Source organism: Pelmatolapia mariae, linkage group LG9, assembly GCF_036321145.2.
Source record: "Pelmatolapia mariae isolate MD_Pm_ZW linkage group LG9, Pm_UMD_F_2, whole genome shotgun sequence".
Lineage (NCBI taxonomy): Eukaryota > Metazoa > Chordata > Actinopteri > Cichliformes > Cichlidae > Pelmatolapia > Pelmatolapia mariae.
Window position 1 is genome coordinate 12,098,826 of NC_086235.1, and position 15,685 is coordinate 12,114,510.

At 40.3% G+C, this 15,685-nt stretch overlaps 1 protein-coding gene across 1 annotated transcript in view; it reads left to right on the plus strand.

The window, feature by feature from the left end:
• LOC134634242 (collagen alpha-1(XVIII) chain-like) overlaps nt 1-15,685 on the plus strand; it is a 64,430-nt gene that overhangs the window by 17,248 nt on the left and 31,497 nt on the right. The window lies entirely within an intron of this gene.

Here is a 15,685-nt window from a genome sequence, read left to right on the forward strand (position 1 = left end):
ATCCTAAAACTGTCAAAGGGGTTAGGCGAAGATGTCATGGCTCTGATTTACATAAGTCTTTCCATCTGTTGCATTAGCATCCACTATATTCTGTTAAAATCTGTCAGTTTTTTTCTTTTTCCTCTTCTTCTTTTTTTTATTGAGAGCTTATTGAGATACCGAAGGTCTCGGTGGATTATCATGGACACACTGACAATATGGAACATAAAATGTGTCCAAAGCTATAGCCTTGGCTGTAAAAACAGAGCCAATGTATCCATCTTGCTGAGGATCAGCTGAAGCAGACGCAGTACAGGCTCTCGGGTATTTCAGGAGCTTGACTGATTTAGTGTAGCCACTGGTTGCACCTGCACTGCTGGGAAGGTGGTTATGAGTTTATTTTACACAAAATCCCAAATCTGTGTACTCTTATATACCCAGTATCAGAGGTGAAGAAGAGCAGGCAATCTGTTGTTCATTCTTTCAAAACCTGGGAAATAAGGGGAACAAAACTGCAAGATTGAAGCCTTATTTCCACACCTTTTACTCACATTTTATTCACTCTTTGTCTCATCCTGCCCTTTGCTTGATTTTTATTTTCAAAATCAAGAAGATTGTCATATCCTCTTCTCTGTCTTCTCACGGTCTCTTTTGCAGATCCATGTTAGATTTAGGGTAAATTATACCATCTGTCATTTCTAACCCTTGTTTGCAACAAACAAAATCTCTGTCTTCATACTGCATACAGTTCTCCTTAAAAAGACTCAGACACCCTTAACCGTTAGGAGAAAAGTGGAAATACACTAAAATAACAAGCCAATGAGCTCGACCTGCTTTTGACCTGACAAATGATGCTAACAGCTGCTGAGTGTTCTCGGTTATTGTAAGACACTGGGGTCAAGGATTGGGGTCACTTCCTCCCCAGGATGAACCTGGACTGCATTTTGACCCAATTTAGCAACTGTTGGGATGCAAAACAGCTGCATAGTTGTTTGCTCTGAAACCTTTCTTTTGATCCACAGTGAATCTTTGGTGTGGTGCTTTTTACTGTAGACTTAAGAAGCGATCACTTAGCAACTGAGCAAAGAGGAAAGATCCACCTGAATAGCTCTGTCTGAGAGTTTGTTGCACACATTGAAACATTGGTTACAAAGTAGTGGAATAATTGCAAATCCTCAAATCAAACACAATAACTTAGAAAACTTTGAGGGAGGAGCTGCAACAGAGTTGTGGAAGATCCAAGCTAAACTACTCACAGTAATGTGGAAATCAAAAGGGCTTCATGCAGTAAATCAACTCTTGACCCAGAAGGGGACTCATTGATGACGTCCTCCAGTTCATTTTAAATGTGTTGGCTGAGACCAGTCAGATTTCTTTACAACAAACTAGGAAAATCATTTCTGTGAGGACCTTGCTAAAGTGACCATATCTGTACATGCTGATAAACCGCAATTCCCTTAACTGACTGCAGATTCACTTTGTGTCTCTTTACAGGGGATCTTAGCTCTTTGGTAATGCAGAGAGAAGGCATATGGGAACTCAGAACCACTCAGAAGCTAGAGAGAGACACTTGCATTCAGCCCTCCAAAAAGCAGTGTGTTCAAATTGATTGAAAAGAAGTTGTGGGGTTTACAAAGGAGTAGGCAGGACCTAACCTAAAAGACTAGTCTGCATTTTTGATACAGCCTTGAGATGACAGTAAATGGCTACAATATATAAACGTGGGTCTGCAAAGCTCTGCGTAGAACCTTCGAGCTATCCTTGTTGTACCATGCTAGGACCTTGAGTTCACAAATAAACACCCCAACACCAAGGTTTGTGGGTTGCTCACATACTCCTCTTTCACAGATGCCCATTCATTTAGACAGGTTATACTCTCCTGGCAGATGCTAAATCCAGCAGCACCCATGAACTCCAAAAATTATTTATTATTATTATCTATTTATTCTTTATGTCATGTACAAAGCCTTTTGCATGACAAACCCTGTCTCTTTTTGCCCTTGTTTGTATGACAAACAAGAACCTCTTAAGGGTTTTGCTTACTAAAACTGCAGCTCTGCAAGTCTGTGAATGGAGTGGAAATAACTGAATAAACACAAGGTCATCTGGGTCAGCTGGGATGGTCAAGAGTCTTTAAACTGTGACAGTCCACTGGCGCCGCTGGATACAGCCACACTTAAGTCAGTGAATGGACTCGACTGCAAGTGGATTGGCCGACGGCCCGTTCTTCAAACTGTAATCAACAACTCCCGTTGCAGAGCTAAAGCAGATGGTATCGCTCAGACCTCCCCCCCCCCCGACACCCTCCCTCTGCAGGAACACTTTGGATAAGCTACATGAGTGTCTCCTGTGTGATGAATACAAACCTTAGCCTGCCTACAGAGCCTTGGCCTTCATCCCTGGAAAACAAGGAAAAGGCTTCTTAAGGGATTTCTTTATGGCTTGAGGAGCTGATATGGATGAAGATGAAAAGGTCACAGGGCTGTGTTCAGTTGCAGATGTTGATCCTTCTGAGTTTATAGTATGTCTTACTCGGTATTTCCATCGCAGTCTCTTAACCAGGGAGCATTCCTTGTGTCCAATTCTTGCTTTTCTTTTCTGACAGGAGGCGAGACAAACCACAGCAATGGCAATACGCTGCAGGTGATTAAGTGGGAAAGAAGCCTTTTACCTTCTCTTTGGCTTCTTTGAACTGATGATCGATTGTCTCCATCTTACCCATTCTTATCACTACCTGTCTTCTTTTGTATTTTTCTTTCTCCCGCTGTTGCTCCTTCATTCGCATTTCATTTGAGAAACAACCAATACATAATTCTCTCTGCTTTATTCATGGTGAAGTGATACTTTGCAAAGGTAATCCTTGCACTGAACAGTAGACAATCTGGGGGAAAGCTGCCAAAAATTGACACTTTATTTTATTATTTTGACACGTTGGTCAGAGTGCAGTTTCTACAGCTGGTTGAACACAGCTTGGGGTAAGCCGAAACAACATGCCATTTACACGGAGCCCCGTGACATCTGAACCCTGCAGACATCCGCTTTTAACATCAGACTGTAGTTGCTCTAATTAACTTAAAGCCGTCCATTCCTACCAAATTTTTTCTTGAAGCAAAGACAGGACAAGACAAAAGTTTAATACTGAGTCAAGCTTTCTTTGATTGCGGTGTTGCTGTGTGCTGCGTCAATTTTTAATGAAATCTAAATGCCTTCATGTCATTCAGGTGGAGATCAATGCCGTGTGTGGAAAAAGCCAGACGAGGTTCTGTTGTATTTGGTCCTCCTGTCTCACTCCCAATATTGTGATAGGTTTTTATTTCTCATAGAATTTATTTGCCACCATGTGTTATCAGCATAAAATATCATTCCAGCTATTGAGGATTTTTAATGATTCAGAGATTTTTCTTAAATAAGCAACCTTAAAATTTGGCAAGACTGCTTGTCGGGAACATTATCTCTCTCCTGGCTGTTTTTGGCCTTTTCAGTCAGACAAATATGTAAAGAGAGGGTAATGAATTTGACTGTTGTGAACAGTACTTGAATATCACTCGCACAAAGGCTTTATTTACATTGAATAAGGAGTCATAATTTTTTCTCTAGGAAGTCAAATTTGAACTTTTTGTGTCTTTTAAAACAAAAACGTGCCTCTCAACACAGCATGTAACCCTGGCGTTTCACTAAAAACTGACCTGACCTTAGGGGCTTTAAGTGAAAAAGTGAGGCAAAAATTCATGAAATATTTCACTTTACAAAGCTGATACTGTTCTCTTGCCAATGCTGCCAAGTTGGTGCCCCATGTTGAGATTTAAGATAAAAAAAAAAAACTCTGAAGCAGCAGGGAGGTGGCTGCAGTGTTTTTGCATGCATGTGTGTTACAGCTGAGACAGTGAGTACTTGGCACTGCTAACCTGACTGCACAACTATTTGTCTTTTGGCTCTCTTCAGCCCCGGATCTGTCAGCTTGTACAGGCATGGAGAAAAAAGACCCTTATCAGTGACCCAGCTCCTGTCATGTCTTTTGACTTAAAAAGGGAACACTCCAGAGTCTTGAGTCACTGGTTCATACTCTGACCAAAACAGGTCCCGATCTGCAGGACACTCTCAATTCTTGTATTACAGAGCCAAATAGGTTTCTTAGCTTTCAACTCTAATGTTGGCAAATTTAACATTTTTATAGAAAAACAAGGTTCTTGAAGTCTAACATCTCGTGAATCGTGACCTTGTAAGCACATTCTGCTTTAACCTTCATGACCCCCCTCTTCCAAGATGCTTTACCCTGTTTTCATTAAGAAAGCACTGCATGCTCCTCGTCCACAGTCTTGTTTAGTCACACTTAGACCTTTTAACCTTTTGTAAAACATGCAGCAGTCTTTCCACTAAACTCCACTTAAGCATCGGCCAGTCTGCAGCACAGCTTCTTCTGGACGGATGTTGACGTGATTTTTAATTATTGCTTCCTTTTGGGGAGACTAAAGGGCAAAAAATTTGCACTTTAGTTTCCGTAATGCATCCTAACAGTCAGCTATTTGTGTGCTTTGTGAATATTTAATGAATCCGGTGGTTACCTTGTAATGTGCATAACCCATTTGACTCAAGTCCACATCCTCTGCAGTTTTATGCTAATGCAAACAGCGTACAAACTGAGCAATTTACGGGTGGCGCGTTGATCAAAGAGGTGATCAAAAAACCTAAGTCAGTGCATCTTTAAAAGCTTTCCACTGTATACATTAACATATTTTAAGTGGGCCATAGTCCACAAAGACCACCGGCCGAGGAGAAGCTGGTCTGCCTCACTGCCTTGCTCCCCGAGATGAATTTTGGATGAAACACAAGAATGCGCTGTGCTCACTCCTCAGCGCCTTTTACGCCGACTCCAGACCTCACTTTGCCAAACAGACATAAGGCTCCTGTTGTGTCCATGTGCAAAGTGTGGGCTTTTTAAAAGAAACTTGTTAAAACAAGATTTCACTTTGGTAATGCATTCACTGTCGCAGCTTATTTTTTCATTTTAAACTCTGTGAAAAACTGAGGTGAGGTCCACAAACTGGACACTTTTCACCTGTGCTGACAGTTGTCTTCATAAAGCTTTCAGACAAGCAGAAAAGCATCACGGTGTGTAGTCTCTGTAATAACGAATCACAGCTTGGTGGTTTTAATACTGCAGATGGCATCAACGGGGTTCAGAGAGAACGTGTTGCTGCGGTAGGTACAGCGAGTCATTTCTTGGATCGCAAATGTTTGTTCACTGGCAACAAAAACAACGTTTTTCAAACAAAACTGCAACACTTTTCAGTTAATTTCAAGATTGCATTATACTAACTGTGGCTGGATAAACGTGTTAAAAAGAGTCGTCAGTTTTGCAATTGTTTACTGTAGATTTTCAGATGAAGCTGCCCCTGCACTCAACAACAGTCATCATCACTGAAGAAACAAAACTGGTTCTAAAACACTGTGTTTCCAGTCTTTTGAAACTAACTAAACTGAAATTAAAGAACTGTATTACTGTATGTGACAAAATCCACTTATCATTAGCTCTCCATCCAGCCTATTTCCCCCTGGCATTATTATATTATGTTTGACTACTGTGGAATTTCCTTGAAAACATTCCTGGTTTAGGGTTCATTGTCCTTTGCTGAATGAACTAATTGCATTTTCTTTTATTTATCCTTTAATGGCACAGTGTTGTGTTTGAATTTACTGGAAGGCCGGGGCCTTTCTGTGTGGTGTTTGTGTTTTCTCCCCATGTTTGCGTGGGTTCTGGCTTCCTCCCACAGTCCAAAAACATTCATGTTATGTTAATTAGTAATTCTAAATCAGTCAAAGGTGTGAATTTGAATGGTTATCTGTCTCTGTGTTAGTCCCTTAATAGACTGACGACCTGTCCAGGGAGTATCTCTTGCCCTATGACAGCTGGTATAGGCTCCAGCCAACCGTGATCCTGAATTGGATAAGCAGAAAAAAAAACAGAAGGATGGCTTTTCCTTTATCACTCATGTGAACTAGCAGCTTATGCCTGCATACCGAGACCGTTCAGACAGCACCAAAGTACCAGTGATGACCAAAGCTCTGAGCAGGACTTATCTGAGGATGTGGGCAGAGGTTTTGTTTTAGATGCCAAGCCAAGAAGATAATGGGTCATGGAAAACTGATTTGTTATGAAATCCTGCACACAATATTTGGATGTGATTGCCAGTGACGTTACTGGTAACAATAAATTTGTGTAGGCAGGTCCTTTTTTTCCTTCTCCAACTGGATTACTGAAGTTTATTTCCTGCACAGCTGCAACATGAGTACTTTGTGCATGTAATCAGCCATTGATAGGGAATTGCAGCTCATTTACTCAATATCAGGCAACGCGTGTTGCATCCTGCTTCCTCTGTTATTTCAAAAGTTTCCAAAAGTTTGAACAGAAAATTGCCTAATAATTTTGCTGTCTGATTCTCTCACTTGTCTGGTGGAGGCTGGCTCCACTATATAGTCCTGTATGTTAGTAAAAGTGATCAAATGGAGTCTTAATAAGGGAAGAAACGGTGTAAAGGTTTTTTCATATATAATTAAAATACCAGTAGATACGCACATGGCTCTTTTCCATGAGCGTGGATGCCACGATTTATTCCGATTCCTGTAAACCATCTGGTTCGTCTTACAAGCTGCTGAAATTTAAATGGCTGTAAAAGCTGTTTCCATTTTATAGGATAATCAGCTGTGCTGTTGATGTCCTTTTTTCAGGGGCTATTAGAGCATGAACTCATTGTTGGCTTTATTGTGGAAAATATCTTGCCACTTTGAGGACTGTTGGAGTCAACTGCTTGTCATCATTGGAAAAAAGTCAAAACATTAAATATTACACATTTTCAATAGTTTTCATGTTGTGTGATTTCATCTTTTGCAAAGGTTGGTAACTTTTGCAAAAGTCTCTTTAGATGAAGAAAACTCCCTGGTCATCCTGACATTTTGGGGGGCTGGGAACAAGCTCCTTTCATGCTTCTGCTGTACATTAAAGCTGTAAGAGGTAAATTCCCCCTTTGGAAACCGCGTTTGGCTGTGATGTCTGTTTGCCTTTCTGAATATATGAAGGACTCTATTGTAACTGTGCTCCCTCATGGTTTATCTAGGGGAAATTTACAGTACTCTGTTGCAATCCTGACTTTATACCTGCAGTAATGTACAGAAGGAAAACGGGATTACAGAACACTGAATCTGAAACACATTTCTTCGTTTTAGTGCATCAAACAAGATTCGGTTTGGCTCTACAATAGACAGAAACCAAACCTATATCTTTGTGGCTAAATAGCATTTGAAAGACTTTTCCCAATATTTGGGTGAATCCAGACTTTAAACAGTAGGAGACATTTTCCCATACAAATCATAATCTTCACAGTATTGTCTCCATGTGTGGCTTGTGGTTCGGTTGCTGCAGCGAGGTGCTTGCAACACCGTGTAATCCGTTTCCCCTCTGGGATCAATAAATAAAGATGCAGTATCGACCACAAGCTGTCTGTTTCGGATAAACCTCGTCTGAAATGCCGCACCGAATTGAGCAAATCTGGTAGCTTGCTGACTTTGAGGCATTCTTTGTGCATTAGTCTGTTCCTGTGCACACAGGCTTCTTTTTTTCTGAGCATCGCATTCCTAACATACAGGAGAGCCACACATGCAGGTGTTACTTCATTCCTGAGACATACGAACCTCGCATTTCTCCTTGAACACGACAGCCACATGTCCATGACACGCTTATCACTTTCTGCCTCATTCTTTAGAGTTATATGTCTCATAAACCCACAAGAGCATGAGCGTGTCATTCAAGGGATTTGAGGGAGAATGTGGAGGTCACAAAGCTTTTAAAAATAAATAATTCGAGCATGGCAATTAGATTTGGTGGAATTAACAACAGGATGTGCCCTTTTTCGAGGATTACAAACATAAATGTTACAAGAAGCAAAGTGCAATGTCTAAAATCAAGAGAGACACGCTTCCACACACATGCAGGCTTATTCTCTGTGTCAGATGTTGATAAAGAGAGAAGTGAAATTTCCAACACCACCCTAAACAAGATCTACTGACTCTCATTCCTGCTGCGTTTTTCTTAATAGTGACACTGACCTAGTCTCATACCTGGCAGCGCTGTGTAGTCTCAGAAATTTTGTATTTCTCCCAGCATGGCTGACATCATTTAAAAATTGTGATACTTTTGAATCAAAGGATGTGAGATGTGACTTTTTTTTATCTAGCAAGACAGAGAGGGAAATCATGACTTAAAAGGTGGCCAAACTGCACTTTATATTTGTGACAATGAGTGATGGATTAGCAATCAACCACCTCCCCAGTAAGCTCCTCCTCCCTCTGACAAGCTCCAGCTGTCTGTCTGGTGATAGTACTCCTTGTTGTGCTTAGCAGCATCAGTGAACTCAGTGTCGTGGTAACAGATCTGCACTTTTTTCAGTCTTTGGTTAGAGTTGCCCTTCAGCTACAGTAGGATTGGATAGCCAGAGAAAAACAAAGACCAGCTGACAGCTGATATCTAGGTTTTATCAAGGAGCACCACAACATCCCGAGCAGCCTGCTTGTAGGGAAACACAAGACGGGAACAACCAGAGCTAACTGGCTCTCATAAACATCTCATCGTTTCAAAATGAGATTGTGAGGATTGTCCTGTAGGAAACTGATCGAGTTGTCTGTAACTGAGTATAAATCCATTGCATGTGGGTGGTCTTCATTATACCCTAGGAGGCCCAACCACTTGTAGTGTATGTGGAAAAATAATGGAAATTCATGTTTATCTGGGAATTTTATATACCCCTTTTCCAAATTAAACCGTTTTTAAGTAACTGTCACAGTCCATAAAAGAGAAAGAGAGAATGTTTCTCTATGGCCTGAATTTGATCCTTATATGTGACACTTTTTCAAAATGTTTTTTTAAATCTGAAAATCAGAATTCATTTGACTTTTATGTCACTCGCTTAACGGAACAGCCTTGCCAGGAGACTTATGTAGACAGATGTAGTTAAGTGCTCCTTCACATCCTTAAATTTTGGCTTTGCTGAAACTGATTTCATCCAATCAGATCATGATCCAAAACCTCCTGGCTTCTCCCTCTGCATCCACACATACACCCATCCAGAAGAAGCAGACATTGCTCCATAAAAAAGCCGTCATTAATGGATTGTCTTTCTCTATCCTCATCCTCTCTGCCATGGCTTCTGCTGCACATCAACTGGAAACCTTTTCGTTTTTTTTACTGGAGCTTCAGTGGCCTGTGTGTTTATGTCAGTACAACAGCATAAAGCAGGAGAAGTTGTCTAGTTGCTCATGTTGGTCAGTTCAGGACCGTGACTGGTTAACACAGGAATCTGACAATGACCACAAATCAACGTGAGCAGCAAAATCTGATCTGAGCATTAAATCAAACCCAAGCACTAAAGCTGGAAATATGACAAACAAACTTTTACAACAATTACCAGTCATGCATATCTGCAATTGATTTCATATCTTTTGAATTAGCCGTCATTCACTTTAATAATTTTTTGGCTCTAGATTTTTTGTTGCCTGGTGACAAAATTGTTAGCAGCTGTCTTCCTTTCATTTAGAGGAAAATCTGATATTTAATGTTTAAAACTCTGCTGGCGAGAGAGGACTCTCGCTGGGATTGTATGAGCCTTTCTCTGAGTAACAGTGCGACTCATTAAAGCTAAAAGGTGTCTGGGAAAAGTGAAGGGTTAAAATGATTTCAAGGCGAGCTCGAGTCCGGGAGAGATGAGTGTTCTGTGAGATGTGGTGTGACTCCAAGCCACAGAGAAGTTGCTGTGTAACAGCAACGCCTTTCATCTCTAAGTAGTTGCATAAAGTTTGAGTCATTTGTCATGGGATTATTGTGCTGAGAGAAGATTTTGTGCACATATATAATATGTGTCTGATCTGGTGAGATTCCTGTCATAGTATGTGAAAAGATTTGAGTGGTTTGATTAGATTCTAAAGTCCTGGATCAGATGTGACAGCTCATTTCAAACTGCTGCAGACTAACTGACAGCTCAGTAACTCTGACTGGCATCATTCAGACTGTATCCATCATCACCACATTTTTGTGACTCCTAAGAAAATAAAAAGATCCATTTCAAGGTGCATACACCCACCAGACATACAATGTATTTTGTCAGTGTGAGAGTGTTCCAGTGTTTGCTGTTATTTGTCTAGCTGTGGGTGATGGAAGTGCCCTGACCCCGTTATTGTTATTGTTATTGTATCTTTATTTCAGACATATACAGAAAAAAAACAATATATACACAAGTACACATACTTGCATTTACAAATACGAATATATATGTAAATACACACATATGTGCTCAGACAAAACAAAAAAAGAAAATAAATAAAATAAAACAGCGTCTAAAAGTCTGAAATGGAGTAGGAAGAAGTATAACATACTTATTAATCCCTACCACATGCTCAACATTCTATTGAATCCCACTATTCATTGTTACCCCTAATTCCCATCATCACTTACCCCTCACAATAAACAAGGAGGACATGTATAAACATAGCTACAGTGATAGATATAATTTAGATACAATTTAGCATAGTTATATAAACAATGGGTGATCAACTTTATCAGTTTCATATTCTTCCAAAAGCAGTTTTCAAAACATCTTTATGAACTGACTAATGCTTGAACATTGCTGTAGGTCCACAGTAAAACTGTTCCACAGTTTTACCCCACAAATAGTAACACAAAAGGTTTTAACCTTTGTCCGTGCACTAAGAGTCTTCAGATTTAATTTTCCCCTCAATTCATAGTCCCCTTCTCTGTCAAAAAACATCCTCTGTACATTTCCTGGTAACATATTGTATCTGGCTTTGTACATAATTTTTTGCAGTTTTATATTTTATAAGATCCATAAACTTCAGGATTTTTAATTTCAAGAACATAATGTTAGTGTGGCCTCTAAATCCTGCTTTAGTAATCATCCTGATTGCTTTTTTCTGAATTTTACATAATGGTTGAAGTGAAGTTTTGTATGTATTTCCCCAGATTTCCACACAGTATTCCAAATATGACAATGTAAGTGAACAGTAAAGTACCCGGAGTGATTTGGAAGGCAAAAAAATGTTTAGCTTTACTCAGTACAGAGATGCTTCTTGACAGTTTAGCTTGTATATGCTTTATGTGAGGTTTCCAGCAGATTTTGTTATCTATTATCACAACCAGAAATTTTGTATGAGAAACTTGCTCTACTTCAACATTATTTATTAACAATTTTGCTCCAGCATCTTTTTTACAATTTCCAAATAACATAAATGTAGTTTTTTTTTTTTTTCAAATTTAGTGTATTAAAGAAGGGGTGTGAAAGTAGGCTTTAAGTGAATTTTTACATAATTATGCGAGTCTGTGTGTAAATGTGTGATTTATTAAACAGATGGCATCAGTTTAAGAAAAAAAGAAGCACAAAGCATTACTTGGAGTGTTTCATTCACTTTTGCGGAGATCTGTGGTTTAATTTCATCTGTTTTTACTCAGATGGACTCCTATTTGCATATTTTGATTTCCATCCATCCATCAGTCCATTTTCTTCCGCTTATCCAGTTCAGGGTCACAGGGGATAGGCTGGAGTCTATCCTAGCTGCCGCAGGGTGACAGGCAGGGTTCATCGTGGACAGGTCACCTGCTTGTCACATGGCTAAGACAGAGAGACAGACAATCATTCACTCACTCACGCTATGGCAAATTCATAATCACCAATTAACCTAACCCCATGCATGTCATTGGACTGTGGGAGGAAGCCGGAGCAGCCGAGCAAACCAATACAGACACAAGGAGAAGATGCAGACTCCACGCAGAAAGGCCAGATGGTGGATTTGACCCCAGGAATTTCTTGCTGTGAGGCAACGGTGCTAACCACGGCGCCACCATGCTGCCCCCATATTAAAATATCAAAATCTCCATGACATGACATGGATATTTTGATTCAACCAGCAAATTCACTTAGGAGAAAACACTATATTATGTTAACATTTTTAATGTAAAATATTTGCTAAAATGAACATTTATCTCCCCATTTTTCTGTTTTAATGTACTGTGTGCTTTCCTGATCGTATAAAATAAACTGCCACTAATAAATAGTTTTATCTTTGAAATACAGATTATACATTTGGTATGAAAACCAGCTAAGGCCTCCTAACCATTATATTTCTTCTTCTAATCTCTTACACACCAAAAACAATCACCGTGGACATGGGCACGCTACCCACATGTGCACTCAAGTGATTTATTAAAGCGTTGCTCTATTTTGGGTCCAGTATGGGGAGGGCTTTTCTCTAATAAGAAAACTAGTTGCACAGATGCATGTACGGTTGCATTTATTTTCATTTTCAGCCTGTGGAATTTGGTACTGTCTTACTGATTATTACGAGTCCTGTGTCTTTTAACACAATCATTAGGAAGAAGTCACATGGCTTGTCATTTTTTGGTCTTTTTTTGTTTCTTTTGATATATTGCCACTTTACAATCATGCAATGCAACTAGCAACAGTAGTCCTCCACCTGCTCTGGAGATCTGCTGCAAGCATGCACCAACCAAAGCCTGTAGCAAGTGGAGACCTCGTTCATGTGTCTAATAGTTAGTTAACTTGTTTAAGATGGTGAAGTTGGAGTCACCCATGGATGGGTAGCTGGTTATTGATTTGTTACTTGTAAGTCAAGTTATAAGTTATGAAAGGATGGATGCAATCCCTTTTTCCCCCTTTTGCAAACACACCACAAGGACATGTGCTGATTATCCCAGCTACCATCCCAGATACAGTGGAAGGGTTCATTTACGCCTGCTCCACTGGTGGCATCACTGTTATGCACCAAAGCTCTGCACCATGAATACCAGCACTGCACACAGAACCAAGAAATCAGAATTCTTCAGTTTTTCCATGAAACTATTGAAACATTTCCCTGAATATAATCTGTGTCAGGTTGATATATCATTGAAATGGCAGAAAAATCTGACACAATCATACAGCTGCCTTGCAAGTATGACTTGCACCAGCGATGTGACATTGTTATCCAGGCCATAATTTTGTGGAAAATGCCAACATTTCTCATGAGTTTGAAGTCACTCTTAAAGACACTTTCTTCTATTCAGAGAATGACTCATCCTCTGTCTTGCAGAGATAGCAGTGTTTGGATAGAGCGTTGCTCATTTGGACAGAAAGCAGACAGGCAAACACAAGCTTCTCTGTAAACACACAGAAAAGATACACACACACACATCAAACACACACGTTTGATTACACATTCATTTCCTTGTGAAAGAACACTTTAGTTTTACAATATATGGCTACATTGGAGAGTTGTAATTCACACTGTTCCTCAGCCCTTCTTCCTCCACTTGATATAGTGATTTCTTTAGTATTGAAGCCTTTCCCATTCCTTCTGCCTTCTGAAGCTGCCGTTAGTCGAGCCATCTATAGACGATTTTCAGTGTAATGAATTTTCTTCATATAGAAGAGAAAAGCATTTGCTTGCTGCTGAGACCCATCCATCTGTTCATCTAGATTTAAACCCAATAACTTCTTATTGTGAGGCAATGGTGCTAAACACCACACCACTGTGCTGCCTCCTTACAATAACATGAAATCCTAAACTGGAAATATAATATAAAGTCTGTCACTTTATTTACATTTAAACCCAGCTGTTTAGAAGCACTGTGAGCAAACAGTATCTTGTGAAATTAACAACATTTGCTTTGCTTTTCATTTTCTTCCTAATTCCCTCCCTTTTTCTTAAGAAAAGGGAGTTCACCTGACTAAACCCAGTACTATTCCTCTGTGACTCAGTCATGTGGCAGCACTGTAGTTCATTTATACACCTTGAAGTTATTACTGTGAATGCTAGCTAGCTGGAGGACTTGCACTGTATCTCCTGAGCCTTCCTCTGCTCTCATTCTCGTGCCCTGTTCCAGTACAGATGGTGCTCAGACTGAGCCAAAGCAGATTAGTCTGAGAAGAGTCACACCCCGACCGGAATTAGTCACAAGGTTCTCGCAGCTGACATCATTTTTTGCTCTGGGATGTTTTAAATTTTCACTGCTCTACTTTCCTTATTCACAGTGGTAAGATATGAATATTCCTTTGACGTGATCAGCTGCCGGCTTACAAATGTGGCACTGGGATCATGCATGACGCAGTACAATCACAGGGTCTTGCTGCATCATGAGAACTAGAGCTAACACAGTGAGTGTAGTCACATTTCCATGGTGATCTGTCCAGCTGTCTGACCTAGTGGAGGAACATCTGCAGTGAAGTCACTCTCGGGCAAAAGAGGCAGCGAGTGACAGGCAGCTCTGTGGGAATTTTGGCAGAAGTTCTTTGGCGAACCTTAACCGCTGACAACAGAGAGAAGATATAGAGCAATGTTCACGTCTGGAGATGAAGCAGCCAACAATCCAGTCACCGATTTTCTGATTCCAAGGATCTTTTTGGAATCAGAAATGGGTCAAAGAATACTTGGAAAATATTTCTCAGTGCTTGTTTAAGCTTTCTTGAATTTTAATGTATCATCTTAATAATTACAGCTCCTGGTTAAAGTCCTCTTAAAAAAACATTACAACTAAGTTACTGTGCTGTACACGCTGACATTGTTTAGTGAGTTTGGATGCACTTCTTTTACATCACTTTCACTTCCAAATAGGACAATCTTACATTACAATGCAATCAGATTACTTAGATGGATACCTTTTGGCTTTGCTGGTGTAGGAATCTAGTAATGATAAAACTACAATGACGTCATAGACTGTATATGAAAGATGGACATTGGGCGATATTTTGTTAGTCTTCTGGTTACCTAATGACAACTCCAGTGTACAATAATGACATAGCAGGTTACATTTTAGGGCATGGCTTGGGATTTACATGTCACTATTGTATGAAAAATTGGCTAAGTTTTGCAATCTTCGACTCACACAAAGTCAAGAAAATCTGAAATGGCATATTTTGACGTGTCAGTGCAGATAAAGATCTTTGAGGAAATGGTGGAAAAAAGAGGAGACCAACTTTTGTATCCCATTTCAGTAAAAGTAACTCTAACCTGGTAGTGAAATTACAGAGCTTGGCTCCAGTGGGCATTACACAGGAGAGGGGTGTGGGTTCCTCTTCGCTGTTATTTTTTAATTGCCACAGTCTGTAGCAGTTTCAATCCAATTAATGAAGGAGGGGGAAGAAGTGTGCCTGGCCTCCAGCGGGGAGATTTACTGGCCACACACGGCCACGCACACATCATGCTTGCACTCGCTGTCTCGGCCTCTCTTTCTCTTTCCCCCCTCTTTTGTCTTCGCCGCTCCTCTGCACATAGACGTACACACGCCACACGGTACGTCTAATTTACAGGAGCTGCCACTGCACAGCATGTGTGTATTAGTTTTGCTTAATGCCTTCCAGATGCCCAAGCTCTATATCCCGTTGCCCATACGCACTGAAAGAACAGATGATTGTTCCTAGGGTCTTCCTACTAAAGAGAACCAGGTGTGGGGGAGACGGCCTGCACATTTGTGACAAACGGAGAGCGTTGTGAGCTTTTGCTAAATGGGTTTTCATGTTATTTGGTGGGGAGGGGGGTTAGTCACCACACACATTGTGGCAGAGTCGTGCATCCATGCATACTGTGCAGCGATGATAATGATGGTTGGGATGGAAGCTCCTTCTCAAACTTTATTGGTTATGTCTGACAAACT